This window comes from Camelus ferus, chromosome 7, assembly GCF_009834535.1.
Source record: "Camelus ferus isolate YT-003-E chromosome 7, BCGSAC_Cfer_1.0, whole genome shotgun sequence".
Classification (NCBI taxonomy): domain Eukaryota; kingdom Metazoa; phylum Chordata; class Mammalia; order Artiodactyla; family Camelidae; genus Camelus; species Camelus ferus.
This window is the reverse complement of record NC_045702.1, coordinates 59069765-59092580: the sequence shown is the minus strand read 5'-3', so window position 1 is coordinate 59092580 and position 22816 is coordinate 59069765. Positions and strand designations below refer to the sequence as shown.

The following is a 22816-nucleotide window of genomic DNA, read 5'->3' as shown; positions in this document are numbered from 1 at the left end:
TCTTACTATAGGTAAGACCGTTTCCTCATAGTCTCTTAAGCTCAAGATCTTTTTTATACAGATTCTTCTCCTTACCACCCACATCTCATTAGTTATGATATCCTGTTAAGTTTCCATTTGAAGTACTTCTGAATTCCAGCCTTTCCTTTCCATTGTAGGTGCTGGTACCCCTCCTCAGACCTGCACTGTTCCATCATGGTCAGCAAGGTAGAAGGAAGTCCCTAAGAGCTATCTGCCACAACACAGCAGAGGAAAAACCTGACCCAGGGGAAGGACTGGATCAGTTGCTTGAGGTCAAACATGGGTTGATAAAACGTGGGCCATTCAGTGAAACAGATAACCTTGAATGGACCACACTAGGCCACATCATTAGGACACTTCAATTCCAAATAGCCTAAAATATCAGAGCAAATTAATAAGTGAGAAATCCAATCCAAAGCCACATGGATTTGCAAGGAGCAAAGCACAGTAACCAGGACCAAGAGAACAGCTGGGTGAATTGCTGCATACAGCACTTGTCATAAAGGAAAGCTTATGAAGATCAGAAGCTCTGCCCCACATTTAAGACAGGTCCTTTCGAATGCATGCACACCTTCCCTTTTTTAAAAATCTCCAATTATCATCCCAGAATGGCCTCTTGACTCTTTCTCCTGACTTGGTTCTCTCCCCAAGAAATAGAATTATCTCTAATTTCTCTTCCATTCATTCTTGATTTCTGAACCTATAAACCTCCCCAACTGCTAAACTAGCTCATGGAAAAATTCCTCTTTTCCAAAATGCTATTGATTTTGTCCTTCTGAAATTTATCGTATCACCTTAAAAAACTACTTTCAGCACTTACTACCAAAATTGATCATGAAATATTCAACTATGAATGTGATTATTAGCATCTACTTTTCTGTGTAGCTAGATAATTTGCTTATCCTGGGATTTTTCATTTAAGAACAGTAAATGTCAATGAGCTATGAAGAATCAGCCAATAAACCAAGCTCAGATATGCGGTATCATCTTGAAAATTTTATAACAAGATTACAAAGGTAATAGTTATCCCACTTATAGGAAACCTATGGAAAAATTTTATTATGCAAAATGTTCCTAATGAATGCCTCTTAAAGTCTCTCAAGAGCAAATCAGGAGTTGTATTTTGTTTTCAAGAATTATTAACTATGGCAGAATGTGCACCTAGAATTTTTTTACTCAGGCATAAGCTCCTTTAAGCCAGTGAATGTGTCCTTCATGTCTTTGAGTCAGTGCAGTAAATACACTTGCATGGCCAGTGAACCATATTCAAAAATCAGGTTCCCAGGACTTACTAGCCCTGTTATCATCAATGAATTATTTAGTCTCTTTATACTTCAGTTTCTTCATTGGTAAATTGGACTGATAGTGATCTTCTCTATCCTATAAAGTTGTTGAGAGGATTAGATAAGATTTTGTATGTGATGTACCTGGCTCAGCATCTGGCCCACAATAAATATGTATTGAATTCATGCTCTATGGCAATCTCTTCGCATGGTGGTAAGAACACAGTTTTGAAATGGACAGCTGTGTGCTCTGTCCTGTCAGAGAATATACAGCCTTTTGGGATTCATGCTCTGTTTGGCAAAGGACAAGTTGTTGAGGCAATATCCAGGAAGTGCCTGATGTGAACCTGGGGTTTCTGGGCAGTCTTCAGAGCCTGGGAAGATAAGAAAGGGTAAGCTAAACAGGCACATGAAAAGATGCTCAACATTGCTATTTATCAGAGAAATGCAAATCAAAACTATAATGAGGTATCACCTCACACTGGTCAGAATGGCCATCATCAGAAGTCCACAAATAATAAATGCTGAAGAAGGTGTAGAGAAAAGGGAACCCTTGTACACTGTTGGTGGGAATGTAAATTGGTGCAGCTACTACGGAAAACAGTATGGAGATTCCTTAAAAAAGTAAAAATAGAGTCACCAATTATGATCCAGCAGTCCCACTCATGGGCATGTATCTGGAGAAAACTCTAACTTGAAAAGAAACATGCACCCCAGTGTTCATAGCAGCACAATGTACAATAGCCAAGACATGGAAGTAACCTAAGTGTCCATCAACAGATGAATGAATAAAGAAAATGTGGTATATACATATAATGGAATACTACTCAGCCACAATAAAGAATGAAAAATGTCATTTGCAGCAACATGGATTGACCTAGAGATTATCATACAAAGTGAAGTAAGTCAGACAAAGATAAATATCATATCACTTATATGTGGAATCAAAAAAATAATACAAATGAACTTACTTACAAAACAGAAACAGACCCACAAACATAGAAAACAAACTTATGGTTACTAAAGGGGAAGGCAGAGAGGGATAAATTAGGAGTTTGGGATTAACAGATACACACTACTTTATATAAAATAAACAACAAGGTCCTACTGTATAGCATAGGGAACTATATTCAATGTTTTGTAATAACTTATAATGGAAAAGAATCTGAAAAAGAAAAAATATATACATATATACATAAACTGAATCACTTAGCTGTACACCAGAAAGTAACACAACACTGGAAGTCAACTATATTTCACTGAAAAAAAAGAATAGGCTAGATGAGAAATGTGAGGTGTGTGTATGTGTATATTTTGTGTAATGGACTTTAGTTATATATGTGAAATTGAGGCTGTTCACCAGGAAGTTTTAATTCCTCTGTGGATGGTAAATGTTTTATAGCAATTTAAACATTTGAATGGGGCATAACTAGATAGATCTTTCCTAAGATATTTTTCTAATCTAGCTTCTCCTGCACTGTTCAGGACTCCTACTCAAAACAAGTTAACTTTACAAACCTAGAATTAGCAAGTAGTACCTAATTACATTAAACAACACTTATTGATCCCAAAGGCAAATTAACAGTACATTATTAACTTTCACTGAAATATACTTACCACTAACCCCTTTATCTTCATGAGGAAAAACATACTGCTCCTCCATACCTGTTGCCCCAGCCTGTTGAATCTACAGAAACATTTGAAGTATTCATAGTTGTTGCTGGTTTTAACCTAGGAACTTAGTCTTAATGATAGAGATTTTTATTATTATTTTATCATTATTACATATACTAACAAATAAGGCTCTTTCACATCTGGATTTAGCACAAAGTATCCTAAAATGTCTGAATGAAAAGGCAAGTTGGAAATTAACCAGTCAGTTTACTGGGGTCTGCCGCTGTCTGCCCAATGGCACAGTTGGCTGGAGCACACCCAGAAAGATACAAAGGATACAGCACCAGCCACCAGCCTCTCGTCCAGGGCTTGTCAGGAACCCCTCCCACCTGGAAAACGTTCCTGAATGACTTTCTTTCTTCTGCCCCTCAGAGTGACCTCGAGGCTTCACAGAAATAAAACACTATTTCTTCTCCTATACACTTGTAGCTTCCCTTAGACTAACAGGAGCTCTTCATTTTAAAGATGTAAGTGGAGGCCCTGAGAAGTCAGGAAACTGACTCCAGTCTCCACAGCTATAGTTAATGGATCAGCCAGGATTCAAACCCAGGGTTCCTGAGCCCACATCCCTTGTGCCCTCTTCATGTCACTGCCTCCACCCAGCCTGGGTCCACAAGGAGCAGCCCTGGTCAGTCCTGGAGGGGTCAGGCTTGAGTAGCATATCCATGTGGGAATTCCTTCTTAGTAGTTCTTAGATTATTGGCATATTTTTCTAAATCTCAAGAAAAATCTGTTGAGAAATTAGAAAAGCTGGAAAAAGTATTCTAATTCTCCTGCAAGAACTGAAACATTGCCATCACTGTAGAAATGTGACTGATTTGAAGAGCTCCACTGACATCAGGTCAAAAGCAAGAGCAAGGAATGTGAATACTCCACAGAGTCAAAGTTAAGGTTGACCGGCATCTCTAGCAACAGGGACAAAGCACAGAGGGACGGAGAGGTCCTTGTCCAATCAGTCACTCTGGATTGTAGCTGTTGCCATGTTATAAATGAACGTTTACAGCACTGGTGATACTAACAATGAGTCATTCTTGCAAATAAAATTAATGTTAGTACATTTATATACATGGAATACTTTAAACAAATCCTATGAGTGGTGGTTCAAGAAATAACAAGTTTGGAAGCAATATGAGTTCTTAAATTGGCAATTTCGAGACATGGTTCTGCACCATGTTGAGAGATATGAATGTTATGTTATTTGAATACTACCCAATAATATTTGCTGGCATTTTACAGTATTTGAATATTTGCTATAGGCAAAAAAAAGTTCTTTGTAAATATTACCAAACTTGACATTTATTACTCATTACAGGCATACCTCATTTTAGTGTGCTTTTGCTTTATTGAGCTTCTCAGATATAGCTTTTTTTACAGATTGAAGGTTTGTGGCACTCCTGCATCAAGCAAGTCTATTGGCACCATTTTTTCCAACAGCATTTGCTCACTTAGTGTCTCTGCATCACATTTTACTAATTCTTGCAATATTTCAAACTGTTTCATCATTACTATGTTTGTTATGGTGATTGGTGACGAGTAATCTTTGGTGTTACTATCATGAAAAGATTATGACTTGCTGAAGGCTTAGATGATGGTTAGCATTTTTTAGCAATAAAATATTTATAAATTAGGGTATATTTTTAGACCTAATGCTTTTGCACAATTAACAGACTACAGTGCAGTGTAAACGTAACTTTTATATGCACTGGGAAACCAAAAAATTCATAATTCATGTGACTCACTTTATTGTGATGTTCCCTTTATTATGGTGGTCTGGAAGTGAACCTGCAATGTCTCCAAGGTATGCTAGAATTTTTAGATATCCACAAAATTGAGTAAAGAATATGAAAAATGTTGGAAGTATTTTAAAGATAAAACAATTTATGATTTTAGGAATTCCTGAGAATTCCTAGGAATTTTGATCTTTCATTTCTGAATCCCAAAGATTACAGTCTGATAGGAATTTGAAAATGCTAGGCTTAGGTCATGGGTGAGACACAGCCCCAACCAGCATCAATTATTGTTCTAATTTCAACTTCTAAGAAAAAGGAAAAAGGTAAAGACTTTTTTTGTAATAAAGTAACTATAACCCTACCTTTTTAAAATTTTGTACATAATATTTTGAAGAACAAAAAGCAGAGTCCACTAAAGAGATCCAGATCCCCGGCAGAAGGATAGCTGGCTAAGTATTATTTCCCCCTAGCTATTCCACGCACATTCTTTCACTGTCCATTGCTATAGCTACCTCTTTTGACACAAGTTTCTCTGGAGGTTCTGTTTCCAAAACACTATGCACAGAATATCAACTCTTACTAGGTTGAAGAACAATCTATCTCCTTTTCTTGATTATTTCCTTCAGGATTTCTGATGGTGCTCAGTTAGAGTAGACCTTATCCAAGCTGTGCTGGTAACACATAATGTGAATGATGTATTCTGTTGCAGTTAGATGAAATGTTCTGTATGTATCTATTAAGTTCATTAGTATGATGTGTCATTTAAGGCCAGTATTTCCTTTTTGATTCTGTCTGGATGATCTATCCATTGATTGATATTAGCAGTATTTTTTTTCAGATATGTCTCCCCAAGCAAAAGCAATATAAGTAAAAATAAATAAATAGGACTACATTAAACTAAAAAGTTTTGCATAGTGAAATAAATCAGCAACAAAATGAAAAGGCAGCCTACTGAACGGGAGATGATTTTGCAAACTTTGTATCCAGTAAGGGGTTGATACACAAAATATATGAAGAACTTATACAACTCAATATCAAAAAACCAAATAACCTGATTAAAAAATGGGCAGAGCACTTGAATAGACATTTTTTTAAAGAAGACATACAGATAGCCAACAGACACATGGAAATTTGTTCAACATCACTGATTATCAGGGAAATGTAAATCAAAATCACAATGAGATACTACTTCACACCGGTTAGAATAGCCATTATCAAAAAGAAAAAAAAAGTAGGAAGTATTGGTGAAGATGTAGAGAAAAGGGAGTCCTCATCCACTGCTGGTGCGAATGTAAATTGGTGCAGCCACAATGGAAAACAGTATGAAGTCCCCTCAAAAATTGCAAATAGAACCTACCGTGTAACCCAGTGATTCTACTTCTAGGTATTTATCTGAAGAAAACTGAAATACTAATTGAAAAAGATATGTGTACTACTGTGTTCGCTGAAGCACAATTTGCAATAGCCAAGATATGGAAGCAACCTAAGTGCCTGTCAAGAGATGAATGGTTAAGGAAAATGTGAGACAGGTGTGTGTGTGTGTGTGTGTGTGTGTGTGTGTGTGTATTACTCAGCCATAAAAGAAGAATTAAATCTTGCCATTTGTGACAACGTGAGTGGATCTAAAAGGTATTATGTTAAATGAAATAAGTCAGAAAGAAAAAGACAGATACCAAATGATTTCACTTATATGTGGAATCTGAGAGACAAAAAAAAACAAAACAGAACAGATTCATAGATACAGAGAGCGAACTGGTGGCTGCTGGAGAGGAGGTGGATAGGGGGGTCAGGCAAAGTGAGTAAAGGGGAATAAGAGATACAGACTTCCAGCTGTAACATAAATAAATCATGACATGTCACATACAGTATAGAGAATATAGTCAATAGAATTGTAATAACTCTTGTATGGTGACAGATGGTAACTAGACTTATCATATTGACCATTTCATAATGTATAAAAATATTGAATCAATGTGTTATACACCTGAAACTAATATAATAGTATGTATCAATTATAATTTAGTGAAAAAGAGTGATACAATGTTTCTCAGCAAAAATTATCCTAATACAACAAAATCTTTAAAAATTGCATTCCTTTTTTTCCCCAGAATTTTTAATTTGAAAATTTTCCTAAGGAAACAATTGGATAAGAAGACAAAGAAGTATCTATAGGATGTTTCTTGCAGCCCTGTTTGTAATAGAAAAACTTTAGAAACAGCCTAAATACCTAACAGTAATGAACTGGTTAAATGAATCATGGTAATTCATAAAACAGAATGGCCGGGATAGAAGTGTGCATATAGTACATTAAATACTAGTAATACAATAAGGAAGGACATTATGATCCCATTTCTGTACATTAAAAACGTGGATGTTGGTATATAGATGCAACAGATACCAGTATTATCAGTGATTGTGTGTTTTGCTGATTTACATTTTAAAAGTTCCTACAACTTAAGTGGATTCTTTTTTTTTTTTTTTTGAGGGAATATTTTTAAAATGCAAAGAACTAAGAGGAAGTCAATGAATTAAGAGATCAGACTTTATTCTGTTACATGTGAAAGAATGCTGAGAGATTAATGTGCCTGGAGGCTTCAGAAAACTGATGATTGAGCTAATAAATGGATGAAAAAACTTATTCACATAAAAACCTACCTTTGAAGCTAAGGCCGCTCAAAACTCTAGATTCTGAATATATGCCGGTTATGCAAGTAAAGCATGCTTGAAGGTAGCTTTGGTCGACACACCCAGTTTTAAGAAATATCATTTTGTACTGAAGACAACAGTTTGCCTTTTTGATATCATTCTTCCTTTATTTCAACCTACACTGGCTTTCTCAGTCATGTTTGAACCTCTCTCCCTTCACCTACATGGCAAAATGCCAAAGTCTTATATTCTACTCAAAAGGAAGATATTAATGACTTGGAGTACAGCGTTCTGCATTCACCATCATATTGTATGAAAATATGAAAAACCATATGAAGTCAAAAATCCAGAGCATATGTGAGAAATCAGATCCCATCTTAACAAATATCATTATTAACTAGAACCTGGATAATTAAAAAGCTTCCTCCCTGTGGTTAGAGCAGGCAAAACTAATTCTGCATTTATTAGTGTGTAGAATTGTACCAAGAATACAGAAATGAACAAGAAACAGCATTCAAACTCAAGAAAATCATAATCCTCTGGTGTAATTAAAGGTGCCGATGCTAGTCTTAATTTGAACACAGCCCCTCAGGAACAACCAGTTCTGTCTGGGCGCCCAGGAAAGGTGGGAAAGGTCTTTGAGATGGGAATTTAGAAACTGAATATGCCTTCCCCAGGTATAAAAGGACTGGAAGGGCATTTCAAGCAGACAGAACAGCAGGCACAAAGTCAAGGAGGCAGAAGAGTGCCTGTAATAAGTGCGGCACGGTTCTAGCTCAGCAGAAGAATTTGGAAACGATAGGAGAAAATGCATTTGGCCTGAATGATTAACAGTTATCTAGATAGTTTGGTTTATATGTGACTGAGTTTCATAAACCTAAAGACCTGTATACTTAAGTGATTGGTTATTGTCTCAAACTAGCTCTTTGTTCAGCTAGAGTGGTAATTTCCTCTATTCTAAAATGGAATCTTTTTTTCCTTGCCAAGAAAGTAGCCTTTCACTTTGCTTCTTTCGCTCCCCTTTTGGTTCTTTCCATTTATGTTTTGCAGACACATGCACACACCCTTTAAGCCAGGATTTCAATGAAAAAACCCAGCCAGTCCAGTTTTAACATTGTCATTGGTGGTGTTAACATGGAAACGGTTGCCTTCTTCTTGCTCAATAGAGTGAGACAAAAAGGCTTGGGCATGTGCATGGAGCCAGCGTGTCTGGCTTCAGCCACCTCCTTCTCCGTTGCCAAAGAAGCAGAAGCAAAGGAACCATTTCCTCATTGTCTTGCCTAAATGGGCTGACTGCCCATCGGAGGAGGGTGGTTCCTAGGCATTTACGAGACCTGCTATGGAAGGGCGGGGTTACTGTCTCAAAATCCCTGCTCTTAAAAACTGAAGAAAGGAGGCCCTTCCAAGTAACTAAAGGGAAAGAAAAAGAATTGACCTGCATGCCTGCTGGCTACTATTAATGAGAAAGAATTCTAGAGCCCTTGACTGCTAGCAAAAGCAGCTGAGGAAAATGCAGTCCAGGCCCATGGGAAATGTGAAGATTGCCAGCCCTTTACCTTGCTGTCCAACGTCAATAGGCCACCTCGGTTTTCTTTTGACCAGACACACACAGTCGAACTCTTTTGAATCTGGCATCACAGATGTTGAGACATACTGTTGCAGAGCCGTTTATAATGACATTTATGAGCTATCTGCCTCACAGTGATCTCTCAAGATGAGTGAAGCAGTCCCATAGGTGGGGAAACCAAAGTGTAGGGAGCCCTGGCACAGGCCCCAGCAGGCAGAAGCCCAAGAAATGGGGTGACAAACCAACAGAGCAGACAAAATTAATTCTGCATTCAACGACTGAAACCAACAAATGCAAGCCCGGACTGGGGTGTATTTGTTTTTGAGAGGGAGAGGAAAAGTATATTTAGGGAGACAAGTTGGATAAAGATAAGCACTGAGAAAAATATATAAGAGGCAAATCTAAATCAAACTTATCTTTAATATGCAACCAATTCAAAGCATAAAAATGTGGATTCTAGAAATATTACAAATACTGCTATATGGAACAGTTTCCTATTCCACTAATAAGGAAGTTTCTTCTATCCAAATTGAGAGTAAAAGGTAATTTCAAAGGTATTAGACACACAGGTTAAATTTACTTCCAGTCAAATAAACAGCAGAAGTTCAAGGAAGACTGATGAGTACCTGGTGGCTGCAGGGATGACTCATGCATTGCCCAAGTAGGAGTGAATAGTCACATCTCTGTCGACGGCCTGATGTCAGAGGTATAACCCTTTGGCTCAGAGAGCCTACCTAAATGCACTCTCTTTAAAGCATCATGTCACATTACTACCAAACAAGATTCTGGGTAAAGATCTATTTTCCATCAAAAAAACTTCTAAATTTTTATTAAACTCCTCCAGCAAGATAACTGTTTTTCAAACAAATTACTTTCTGGAGGTGCTATAAGCAAATCTGTGAGACAAAGGTTAAGATGTGTCATGTCACTTTTTTTTATAAGGACATTTTTAACAGCAATTTTTTTCCTCTTTAAAATCTTGATTCAATCCTATTTGCCATCAGTGAGGTATAAAGAGGCTGCACAGCATAGAAGAGAGACCATTGACAACCTTGTCCAAAAGGAGGCCACATCTCACCATGCTAACTGCAGTCAAGAATAAATTTCAGGTGCTGGGATTCTGCTTTTCAGATTTTAGCTCATGTTGTCTCTATTGTGAATGTAGCCTACTCAAAGCCTTATTCTTCTTTTTTTAGCCTTATTAGGCTTTTCACCTGCCTGGGGTATTGGAAGCATGGTCTCAGAACTCAGGCCAACCTGAATTTGGATCTCAGCTCTCAGTTTATAAGCTGAAGACCTTGAAGTTTTCCTCCATTTTTCTGTTTGATCTCTCAGAGCTTTCCTATCTTGATCTCTTTGAAATGACCTAAAGTAATTATAAAGGCAAAACGAAGAGCTATGTTAAAGCAAATAATGAATAGCAAGTAGCACCATGATCCAATCAGCTGCCAAAAAAAGAAACTTGGACACCATCCTTAACTTGTTCCCCTCTCTCCAGTCCTCTCAATCCCTTTCTCTTTACTCTTACTCCCATTGCTTCATCTCAGGCCATCAGGCTCCCATCTCCAGTCTCACTCCCTTCCTAATGCATTCTCTGTGCTGCCACCATATTGTTCTTTCTCAGCCACAGATGTGATCTTGTTGTTGCCTGCTTTGTCTCCTCCAGTATCCCCCATTGCACTCAGGATAAAGTCAAGGCAACTCATTACCTGGCTCCAGTACACCTACCTCTCCAGTCTCACCTCTGGCTCTACCATCCCCTCTCCCTATCCCTTCCCATCCCTCCCCTAACTCTCTCTGTTCCAACCATACTGGACTATTTACAGTAATTAATATTAGAATTAGCATTATCTAAATTTTTGTTTAAATGCTATCTCTTCTTGGAAACCTTCCCTGGATCACCCCCTCACCCCACTCCTTCCCAAAGTCTCCCAAAGCACCTCCTGCCTCCCTTAATTATAGCACATTTCTCTTGGCAGTGATTATATGTGGGCTCCTTAAGGATTGTCTTTTTTGTCTTTGTGATCCCAACACCTAGCACAGTGTCAAATGCATAGCAGGCATTTAATGAGTCTGGTTTCCTTTACTTCTTTCTTGGATTAGGTCCAGAATCGAAGGATTTCTAAAATGGTGACTGTTCTGCAGGAACTACTGGGAAGTTTTGTCCTCCTTCTGTACATCTCAGGATATAACTACCTGCTTTTGATCCCTCTCCTTCCCATCTCTCTAAACACCCACACACACACATGCATACACACACACACCACCCCACATCCCACAGAGGCATCTCTAGCACCTCAGAGAAATCCCTTAAACCAACCTTCCCTTCCACGGAACCTCTAGACATTGGACCATTGGATTCCCCAAGAGTCACTTGGAGAGCTTGTGAAAATACAGATGCCTGTGCTCCACCCCACCGCTAGAAAATCTGGGGTAGAACCCAGTGGTCATAATTTTCAAAGGTCTCCCCAGAATAATCCAAAAGATCTACCAAAGTTGGGAACTACTGCCCACAGAACAAAGTTAAAATTTCAAAGTCTAAAAGGCAACATCATGTGCTACTTAGCAATAAGCCAGGCATGCTTGCTGCTACCAGGAAAGGAAACAGAAAGGAGGCATGCATTTTTATTCACGTGCTTATTTGACACTTTATGTAGTTGCAAAACAATTTAGGGCGTCCTGGGACAATAAACAAACAAGAAATTATGGAACCTCACAAAGTTTATATCCATCAGATGTAAAGAATTTGCTTCCTGTGACTTTGAACAGGATCCTTCTGCAATATCACATCTTTCTTTCCTTACATTCTTTATGAAGTTACACAACTTTGGGACCATGGTGTCCCAAGAAAACTTAGCACTTTCTTGTGCTGTCAGTTTGTATGTCTATGGCAGAGAAATGGGCTTCTTAATTCTTTTTTCTTCACTTTGGTGCTACCAACTTCATTTTGCAAATGTGATTTCCATAGTCCAGTAGGAAGATCTTCACCATTGCCACCCTGAACCCAGAGCTTATGACACTGATCAGGAAATCTGCTAGGACGACCTGATCCTGGATCCTGCCCTGGACTCCTTCCCCAAATTCCAAAATTTGGGATTATTTTTCTTGCAGGGCGACCAGAAATACTAGTCATAGCCCCTCAATGCAGGAGCTCATTTCCTCCACTACTGCATATTAATAGCAAACCAGGGCTACATTATGTAGTCTAGAAAGAACTTACTTGGCTTGAAAATTCTCTACTGTAGGTAGATTCAGGACTCTTATTTTCTCCCCAGCCTGACAATGACCATCAGCAATAAGCGTGACCAAATGGAAATGTCCTCAAGCACATGGTCTTGATATAGCAAAACCCCAGCAACACAAATAATATACCATTTCTTGGGCCTTCCCCCACCCTAGTCAGGTGGCTGGAGAATCCTTCCTTCTAAATCCCTCCACTTCTAACCCTACACTGTGGTCCCAGGGGACAATCACTGGGCAGTTGCACAAATCCCCTGCAGTTAAAACCCAGTTATCAGTAGACATGCGTGAAATTCTTGGAGCAACTTCTCTACTACTGTCCTATGAGGCCATTTTCCCTTGACATGCCAATGGTTTCCAAACTGAAGTAGGTGTGGAGGGAAAGCTCCTCCCACCACAGCCATCACTCCCTGATATTTGGCCACAAAACATGCTGCCTTGTGACTTAGCTTTTTATTAGCCCCACTATTTTTCCAGCCCCATCTCCTGAGGACCCTGTCCCTGGTCCAAAGGGGGAAGGATCAGATGCAGTGAGGGTGCCAACTTCTTTTGATGCTCTTATTTCAGAAATTTCTCCTCAGGATGATTTCCTCATCCAGTATACTGGAGCAGGCATTGAGGGTGACCCTTAGTCCCCAGGGATTTAAGGCCAGGAGACTGAGGCTCAGCTGGGTAGCTCTGTCCAGTCATTTCTCCTCCCCCTGAGGCTTTTTTCACATGTTAGGAATACTACTTATGGGAAGTTATGTCTGAATTTGTGGTAGGCATTTGTAACCTAGGTCCCCATCCTACGATTTCTTTCATTTTGCTCCCTACCTGACTATAACAGAAATAACAGTTCATTCATTTATTCATCCATTCAACACTCATTGTGTGTACACTGTTGTAGGTGCTTGATCTGATTTGTCTGTGAACAAAATAGGTTAAAAATCTTTGCCCTCTTGGAACTTCATCCTAGTGAGACAAACAATAAACAAACAAAATGCCGAAGTAAATTATATAGTAGGTTAGAATAGTGCTGTAGAATCCATAGAACTGGGTAGGGGGGATTAGGACTGAGGGAATCGGGTAGGGGTGGGGAGCTGGGTGCAGTTTAAATAGAATGGTAAGGGTACAGGGCGTTGAGAGGTAAAACTGAGCAAGACGGGAACCCAGTGAGTGAGTTAGCATTTTGACATCTGGGAGAATTGATGTCCAGGCAAAAAGTATAGTCAGTGCAAAATTCTTAAGGAGGCACATTCTAGAAATGTCAGTGAGAGGAATATGAATGAGACAGAGTGAAAGAGGGAATAGGAGCCAGATTACACAGGGTCTTAGAGGCCATTACCAGGCCTAGAATATTGTTTTTCACAAAATACATTCTCATTTATTCAATATTTTCAACCCTGTAAAATAAGTTCCTTAGAAAAAATAATAGAGACTCACAGATAATTCAAAACTCTTTTTCAGTCAATACTCTGAATATCTGTTTCAGTGAAAATTGTTTCAGAACAGCAATATCTAAATAATGCTGACAAGTATGATTTGATTTTCATCTCTTTTCTCTTTCCACCCCTTCTTCAGGGCTCTGAATAACCCACCCATAGAAAGTCCACCCACATTGCTGAGGTTTCACTACAGTTCTCAAGAATTGGCTTCAGTTCTGAGGTCATGCAGAGATGAAATTTCATGGAGGCAAGTTTGATCATTTAAAAAATCAAGTCTTGCATGGGCAGCCTTTTAGTTTGCTATAGAAGAATAATGCTCTAGGGTCACAGGAAGCCCAAGCTAGGAGCAGCTGTTAACAATACTTAATGTGGAGAAGCCAAGGAGACACAAAGCCAGAGCCCATGGCCAGTCCTTCAGCAGGTCCTGTCAGCATTCCTGTCACATATACCCCCAATCTAACTGTTCCGCACCACCTCAACACTGCCACTCAAGCCTTCAGCTCTCACCTTGACTGCAGCAGCTCCTAAGTGGTATTTTACCATGCTGACCTCACTGTCTCTCTCCCAGAGAGGGGGCAGCTAGCCAAGCATGGCGCTAGACAAGATAGGCAAGGCCAGCTGGTCTTGGGTGGCCCTGGAAAGCCACATGAGGAGTTTGGCCTTTTTTTTTTTTTTTAAGTGAGGTAGGAAACCACTGCAGAGCTGTGATCTGGGAAATAACATGATCCAATTTAAGTTTGTTTGTTTTTTTTTTAAGTTCTTGGTTGTTGCTCAGAGAGGTGACTGTAGTAAGAGCCGAAGCAGGGAAACCAGCCAGGAGGCTACTATAGCAGAAGTGAAGTAAAACCTTGAAATGCTCATGTTTTTCCTTGAAAACTCCAAGCTCCTTCCTACCCTTTGACATTTGCTCTTCCTGTACCCTTGGTCTTGAATGCTGTTTTCCCAGATCATCAAATTTCTCATTCTCTCCATTTATTCTGTCTTCACTTAAATGTCCCCTCCACAGAGGCTTTCCCTGACCACTGTGTGAAAGACAACGCCCATCTCCACGAGCCATTCTCTATTCTCTCACCGATTTCTTCCTATTATTTATTATCACTTGGTATTTTACATAGTATATATCTTTGGTTGTTGTTTAGTCTGTCTCTTCCACAAAAGTTTACATTCTATGGGAAGAAAGACCTTGTCTCTCTTCTTCACTTATGAATAAACATAACAGGGACTCAGTAAGTATTTGTTGCATGCATGAGTGGATGGGTGGATGGATGGATGAATATGTTTATCTGTTTATAGCATGGTCTGAAACAAATTAAATGAAACCAAGTTCTACTTCTTAGAAGATACTTATATTTCCAGAAAAAGGAGATACTGTATAAAAAGCACTAAAGATTGCGGGTATATAATAATTATTCATTTTTATTGAGGGTTCACTATATTCTAGGCAGTACTATGAGACTTACTTACTTTGTCAGATTTAATCCTTCAGCAGCCTTGAGAAGTAGATATTATCCTGATTCTTAGACGCGGAAACTGAAAGTTGGATACCTATCCATTACGGACTCTTAAGAACACTTGTAAGTTCATTGCCTTCCAATTCAGAGAAGCCCTTGAAAGGTGGCTTTAGCCTTGAAAAAGAAAAGTTGCTGATAGGCTTGTTTAAAAGCCAAGAAGTTGTTATAGTTTTAAAGCCTAAATTGGACCTGGTGTCAGCTGATCCTACAACCTTCCCTTTTTTTATCCCAGATAATCCGGTAATCTCCCAGTGATGAGCAGAGCATGTACACTCCATTAATACTGGGTGCAATTAGACGCCACTGCCTCCAGCCTCAGGTGCCCAGCAGGAAGCCATAATTGACAGTACAGATCTGAGTGGGGCAACATGGTCACAGGCCAGTCACCTTTCCTGTCTGTCCTCCACATGGAGCTTGCTGCACTGATTTACTGATCATTTCTTCTTTGACCAATGGCTCATGCCCTAGACTGGACATCCCTAGGTCCAGTTCTGTTCCTAATCCAGATGATTGCTGAGATGAGTTATAAACACCTCACTGAATCTCACCTGAAAAGTAAACTGAATGCCCTCTTTATTCTTCACTCCCACAATGGGCTATACCCTCAAATATGTGAAGCTCCTTATAGGAAGGACGTGTGTAAAGTTAAAATTAATATCATGAGCTTCAAATGCAGATTTTTAAAAGGCACTGGAAGAAGTAAATATTTGCATATTTACTGCATCTGTACCAATATAGTCATAATATAATCAGTTTGATTTTCATCCAAAAAATGTTTTTCTTTTGTTTCTAAACATAAAGAGAGATAAGAAAGGTCCCCTTCCAGAAAATATTGACTATGTACAATTTAATTATATTTTTAGGTTGTCCAAAATTGGAGTTTGGTGTTAATATCCCTTTCGAATGTTAGTGAGAAATTTTATATGTCTATGCAGTATCCTAATGGTAACATTAGCTTGTCTCCTCTGCCGCCCCTCCCCCTTGTGTGAATTACAGAGACCAGGTAGTTCACCTCTTCCCTACTTAAGGGCTTATTTTCTAAAGATTGTATCATGAAGGAGTTACCTTTCATAAAGGTTTGGGTTTGGGTTTTTTGTTTGTTTGGTTGGTTGGTTTTTTACTCCTCTTTCATTAGGAAAACAGCAATGGATTCTTTTCAGAAACACACATTGATTCGTAGGAAGACCGTCTGAGAAGCAGTTTATTCAAGAGCAGAGCTTGTGGTCTGTGCAGAAAAATGTACCAAGATCTCTTTCCAGGGTAAATTAGGAGGATATGTGGGTCTAATCCCGTGCATCTAATGGTTACATGGTTTTCTTTTACTTCAGGGGCTGCAGCTGTTTACATATAAACACAGACCAAGGTGATATTCTGCCCAAGATAGCACTATGAGGGGAACTAGAGTCTTGGTTAATGACCTATTTGAAATAACATACCACCACACGTACACTTGATTCAGGGACAGAATGCATTGCCAAGTTGGGTGGGCCAGTACTGAGTACTATGATGAAAGCCCTTCACAATGGTTTCCAAAGAATGGGAACCAGAAGCAAGTAAATTAAGTCATACTTTCACAGAACTGCAAGAGAAGGGACTTCCAGCGATGAGCCCCATAGAAAAAGGCTGCCCTGGCTCCACGGCTCTAAACACAGCCCTGGGAACCATTAGACAGGGAATCTGGCAGATCTCAACTGACACATGAGTGAATGGCAGGAGGCAAGGAAAGGAAGCTGGGGCCCACCCCAAGTCAGACTTCAGAGATGCAAGGCCATTCCACACACAGGCACTTATGCACTTGCACTCACACTCACACACACACACATACACACCATTAACGGTTTTTAGGAAGGCAATTTCACACTTTAATGATAAGCAAATATTGTAAGAGTAAATTTCCTCTCTTCTCATAGAGATGGGAAAGATGAAAGCTCTTTAAAAGGAACAAAGGAGAGTAGAGACCTGAACTCCCAGATCTGAAGGTGCTCTGTGAATGATCGGTTGATAGACATGATCAGCTTTTGGTTTCACTGTATTTGTTGTGCTTCAAGGAGCTCTGAACATGTTACTCAGCATACCTCTGCAGGGAAGGTATATAGTAAAGGACCAAAGTGGGAGGATGTAGTAAATTCCAAGTTAGTCAATTTTCTTACTTAAAATCACCCCCTCTCCCCACGCCCGTGCCCAGCATCAGTAATTCTGGGTCCTCTCCCACCACTCGCAGTCAGGCTCAGCCATCAGCAGCTTCATCATCTTCGCTCTTTACATGGGTAGTTTCCTACCTAGCAGTGCTCTTCCCCTGGTGGTCTTATGTCTGAAGCTTTCCTGTCATCCAAGAGGAGCTAAAAAGTCACCTCCTAAGAGAGACTCCTTCCAACCACACTGTCTAAAAATTACTTCTCTTTTTAATTCTGTAAATATCTTGTTTATTTCCCACATTGCCCTTTTCCTGATCTGCAGTTCTTTTTTAGGTGTTTTATGCCTCTCTCCCTCTTTGAACATAAGCACTTTTAGACTAGGGATCATTTATTCTTTTATTGCAATCCTCCACTCAGCTCAGTGACTGGCATGTAGAAAGTATTCAGTTAGGTGAAGGAATAAAAAGGCATAGCTGACATCTCACCTTTTCCATTTTAGTCAACAGTGGTCTTTGCTTCTGGGAAATAAACCTCTTGAAATGAGTTCTGCATTCACATCGTGCAGCATTTCATTATAGGATCTTGATGGTACAATGGTCATGTCATCTTACCTCATTTACATTCTACAGAGATGAAGGATGAGATTTCTTACTTTTCTTTCTTCCTGAACTCCCAGCATTGATCTAGATTCATTTGTCTTGAAGCTGATGTAACAGAAATGTTAGCTCTGGGGAGAACAGTCTTTTCCCCCAGAGTGGTCCTTCCCCCATAAGCCCTCTAGAAAGCTGTAGACCTGATGCACAGATACTGCTCTTAAGAACATGATGTGACGCTCCAAGCCTTAGTTTCAGAGTGTCAGGAGCAAGCTGTCGCCTTCAGGAGAGCAGGTTTGCTTGTGGAAGTCTTGAACTTGGTATAAACATTGCTCATTTCAGGCATACTGTGAAAAATCTAAACAGCTCTAAATTAAGAGCTGATTGTAAATTATTGCAGATTTCCTCCTGTTGCTTTCAGATTATTTGTTTAAAAGGATCTGGTAAATACGAGATTTTTATTATAATGACAAACGTCCTGCCAAAAGAAGAAAGAGAAAAAAACTCTTTCAAAATTATTCTGCATGGAAATGCAGGTGGCTCTCAGCAGTGCAGATTTCCCCCCAGGCAGCCTGTCACTTCTAAGCCTTGGAAAGAGCTCTTTTTAAGATTCGGACTTGCTTTCAAAATTCCTTTGACTAAGAAGCCAATGCCTATCGTCTTGCTAACATTTGCTCTGTGTTGTCAATCGTTAGTGGTCAGCAAAATGACCCCCAAATGCCAGAATCCAAATGAATAATTCAGGCATTGAACTTTAGAATATATGCTTGATTCTTCAAGATAGGGAGTCCTACCACCTGTCAGATGCTTTGAGTGGGATGAGGCAGGAAGAAGATGTCAGTGTATAAAATGCAAGAAAAATAATACATTTAGTTAAGTATCAACTCCAGATTTCCAGTTTGATAAAATGGGAATTCACAGTCCTGGCTCAATTTCAACTAGAGAGAAAAATAGAAAAGGAAAGGAAAGAAGCATTCATTTTTCATCAGAGCCTTAATCATGCAAGATATCCTAAAATCACAATTCTACTGAGCCAATATTTTCAAGACTTTATCTGTGGTGTGCAACTTGGATAGCATCACACACATACACGTGCACACATACCACCACCACATGTCTCCAGAGTGCAGACTAATATCTCACTCTACCAGTGACTCGCATCAATTCCAATTTGCTCTGGAGATTCCCTCAAGTGATCTAAGTTGAGCTTAACTTTGAAACCATTAATGAGGTCTCATATCCATATGAAATAAAGCTTTGTATTGAGTGGATATATAATTCAAATGTAGTAATAAAAAAATAACAGTTGTACTATTTGGAGCACTGCTCTGGACCGAATAGTATCCCCTAAAAATCCACACGTAGGAGCCCTGACTGCCAGTGTGACGGTAGCTGGAGATGCGGCCTCTGCGGGGGCTGTTGAGGTTAATCAAGGCCGTAGGGTGGGGCCTTCTTCCAGCAGACTGGTGTTCTTACAGGAAGAGACATCAGAGAACTCTCTTCTCTCCATATGTGCACGAAGGAACGGCTATGTGAGGGCTCAGCAAGGAGGTGGGCATCTGCAAGCCAAGAAGAGAGGCTTCACCAGAAACCAACCCTGACGGCACCTTGATTTTGGACTTCTAGCCTTCCAAAACTGTGAGACAATTCGTCCCTGCTGTCTGAGTCACCGGCCTGTGCTGTTCTGTCATGGCAGCCTGAGCAGGCAGGGACAAGCACTTATGGTTGCTTTGTGATTACCAAGTGTTTCATACACATTGTCTCTTTTAAAAAAATTTTTGTTGTTGTTGTTTTTGGGGGGAAGGAGAAGTAATTCGATTTTTATTAACTTACCTATTTTTTAATGGTGGGACTGGGGGTTGAACCCAGGAGCTTGTGCATACTAAGTTTTCGCTATACCACTGAGCTATACACACCCCACTGCACTGTCTCTTTTAATCTTCATAATAAGCTGTGTGACTTGTGCACTGTTAGTACCCCTGTTTTGAACATGAGGAAACTGAGGTATAGAAGGGTTTTATAACTTGCCCAAGGTTACACGCAGTGTCAGGTCTCTCTAACTCCAGATGCTATTAGAGTAAGTAAATGAAAAGAAATATCTTTTAAGTTATGTCAAGGCTTAAAATTTTATTATAGTTTATATGTGTCATTTATTCCTTCCACTGATATTCCTAGATTTTTGTCAATTGTACTAAATTGAACTTAGCTTGAGTTAATGATCTCAATCTAAATTAACCAACATAATGAGCTCATAATGCTCTCATTTAATCAATACCCACTAGGGAACAGTTCCATTATCATTTTTTTCACACCGTTTTGCCTTTAGGAATGGTGTCATCTGTTACTGAGTATAAAGTAGTAGGTGGATTTAACTCTTTTTATTAAGCGGTGCAGTCAAGTACTACAGTTACGGATCTTGACTCACCTGATGGGAAATGTGCTCTGTAATCTGAGAAGCCTGTTCCTTCGTGCATAAAATTTAATGGGAGGAACCAGACAATCAAGAAAAATGTCTTGCAATGTCTATTTTTATTTAGTGTACCATTTATTTTCCAAGAGTAATAAAGAGATATGTAGATTTTATACATGGAGAAGCCATGGAAAATAGGAACTCTGAGAATGTAATCCATTGGCAGGACACCAGAATGGTAATAAACCCAGACCTGGAGTTGTGCAATATTGGTTCCATTTACAGCATTACTTCCCCCCACTAGTGTAGGCCAGACAAGTCACTTAACCACTCTCCACCTCAGTTTCATCATGTGTAAAATGCAAATAATATGTCAACCTCCACAAGTGATTATGAGAATTAAATGGAATGGTGTTTATAAAAAGTTCAGCATTTTGCCTGACAAGTACTACATGTTTAATAAATGTTAGTTGTAGTTATTGATATCTGAATCAAGTGAGGTTTTCTTCCACAATTTATTTATGTAGCCATTTAGCATCCTGGCAGAACTCCTTCTTTTTGGCTCACAGGTGTAATCAAAACAGACCCGGTAGATACATTCAAGGTACCTTCAAGCCCTCAGAAGATATAATACAAGAGGGGAAAACAGAGCTAGAAGTAGAAAAAATCATTTTTTAAAATGGAGAACTGTTATTTTCCAGCTCCCAGGAGACTTGCCAACAATAAACAGCAAAAAGTAGGAGATGATTACACTTTACCTAAGAGGTAGCTATTTATAAAAGAGTTTTAAATGATACACAGCTAACACTGTTGGGTCCACCAGCACAACAGACAAGGATCCAAGTCAGTCTGGAGTTGATGGGGATGCCTTAGGAAAATACCACAGAAAGTCACTAGAGTGAGTTTGAACCTCAGTTACATAGATCCAGGCATTAAATTAGCACCAGCTAAAGGCCTGGGAAACTTCAGGCTTAACAGAAATTGGTCAAGTAGCAAACACATGTCAACCATGACCCTCAGTGTGGCTGCTGTTGCCCATCAGAGCCCAAGTTGTCCTGACATCAAATAATTACTTTGGTGACCCCAGTGGGAGAGGACAGACTGATGAAACCCTTTAAAGGATCAAGTCAGAAAAGCCTACCTTTGACTTCGGCTATGTGGCAATGACAGTTAACTGTTCCCCAAAATGTGTTTCCCCTTCATGGCCCAGAGTTGTGGCAAAATACATTATACAGCCAGGAAGATGATTCTAAGCCCCCTTTGCATCTTGCAATGCCACATACCTGAGTTCTAGTCAACAGGGTATGAGCAGAAGTGATGGGTGTCACTTCCAGTGCCCCCACTCGTAAAACCTCTCAGACTTGCCCCATGAAGCTATTCTCCTCCAGCCACCAAACAGAAAAAGTCACTATGTTGATCTTGGAAACTAAATGCTGAAGATTGCAGAAACTCCATCAAACTGGGTCCCTGAATGATGGGAAACATTCCTCCTCCCCACTTCCCATCTGCTTTAAACAACTCAGGACATTTTATGAGCAAGTAATAAACTTCTATTGTGTGTGGGCCCTAAACACATTTTAGCACCTGCTTGTTATAACAGCTAGCATTATCCTAACTAGCACAAGTTATAAATTTTTGGCATGTGAATATTGCTGGAGAGAGAGAACACAGGAATTTAAACATCCTTTCTGTTCTGTTTCCCTTTTCTATTCTGATATGTACTGGGCACGTTTCATATCAATGAATGTTATTGAATATTGAATGAATGAGTAACTGGCTGATTGGCCTGTGACAAATAACCTAACTTCTCTTTGCCTTCAATTCCCAAAAGCCATAATTAGCATCAGAATATCTCCACTTTATTGAAATGTAGTGAGAATGAACAAAATGATACCTAGCATCCCGCTCTGAGCTCCTTGGGTAAAAAGTATAGTAAATTAAGTACAGAATAAACACAATCAAGTTTTTAAGGTACTTATTAAACACAAATTGAGTAGAAATCAAGTTATGTAAAGCTTAAGGTTATCTAGAACCCAAGAACACCAAATCCCACCATGATGTACACAAGTGAGTGTCAACAGCATTGTCTCGTGTGTATATTAAACAGATGAAATTAGCTTTACTCCTCCTTGAGATGCCTTAGTAACTAAAAGTCAGTAACTATGCAATAATAATCTCTTTCACAGAAATGTAAACTTCTAAGTTTGGTGTTAGCTGGACATATGTAAAACTATGTAATCTTTCTGTCAAAGGTGGTGGCAACCTAACAGTGCTTCCATGGGGCTTAGTCGGAGATGGAGGTACTTGTAATGGTGTCGCTAGCTTTTTGTGCTGATTTTAAAGACTAGAAGTGTATTTAGAATATATTTCTAACTCATTTGATTTATAGTAATATCTGTTCAAGGTGACCCTACATTATATTTGATCCAGGTTTCATAAAGGAAGACATACACATGGTAGCTTAAAGTTAGGCTGAAGTTAGCCAAAATTGGAAGAGGAATTATTGGTCATCTGATGGTCTGAATTTAGGAAAATCCACAATCCTATAACTTTGGCTAAGTTTAGCACTAAGTCATTCA

The 22816-nt window shown here is 39.3% G+C and overlaps 1 long non-coding RNA gene across 1 annotated transcript in view; it reads left to right on the top strand.

Annotated features, from left to right (window-relative positions):
• LOC116664966 overlaps nucleotides 1–19572 on the top strand; it is a 191441-nt gene extending 171869 nt beyond the window's left edge. The window contains exon 5 of the long non-coding RNA XR_004321533.1: nucleotides 19350–19572. This is a non-coding gene — a long non-coding RNA (uncharacterized LOC116664966). The remainder of the gene's footprint in view (nucleotides 1–19349) is intronic.
• Nucleotides 19573–22816: the final 3244 nt, after the last annotated feature.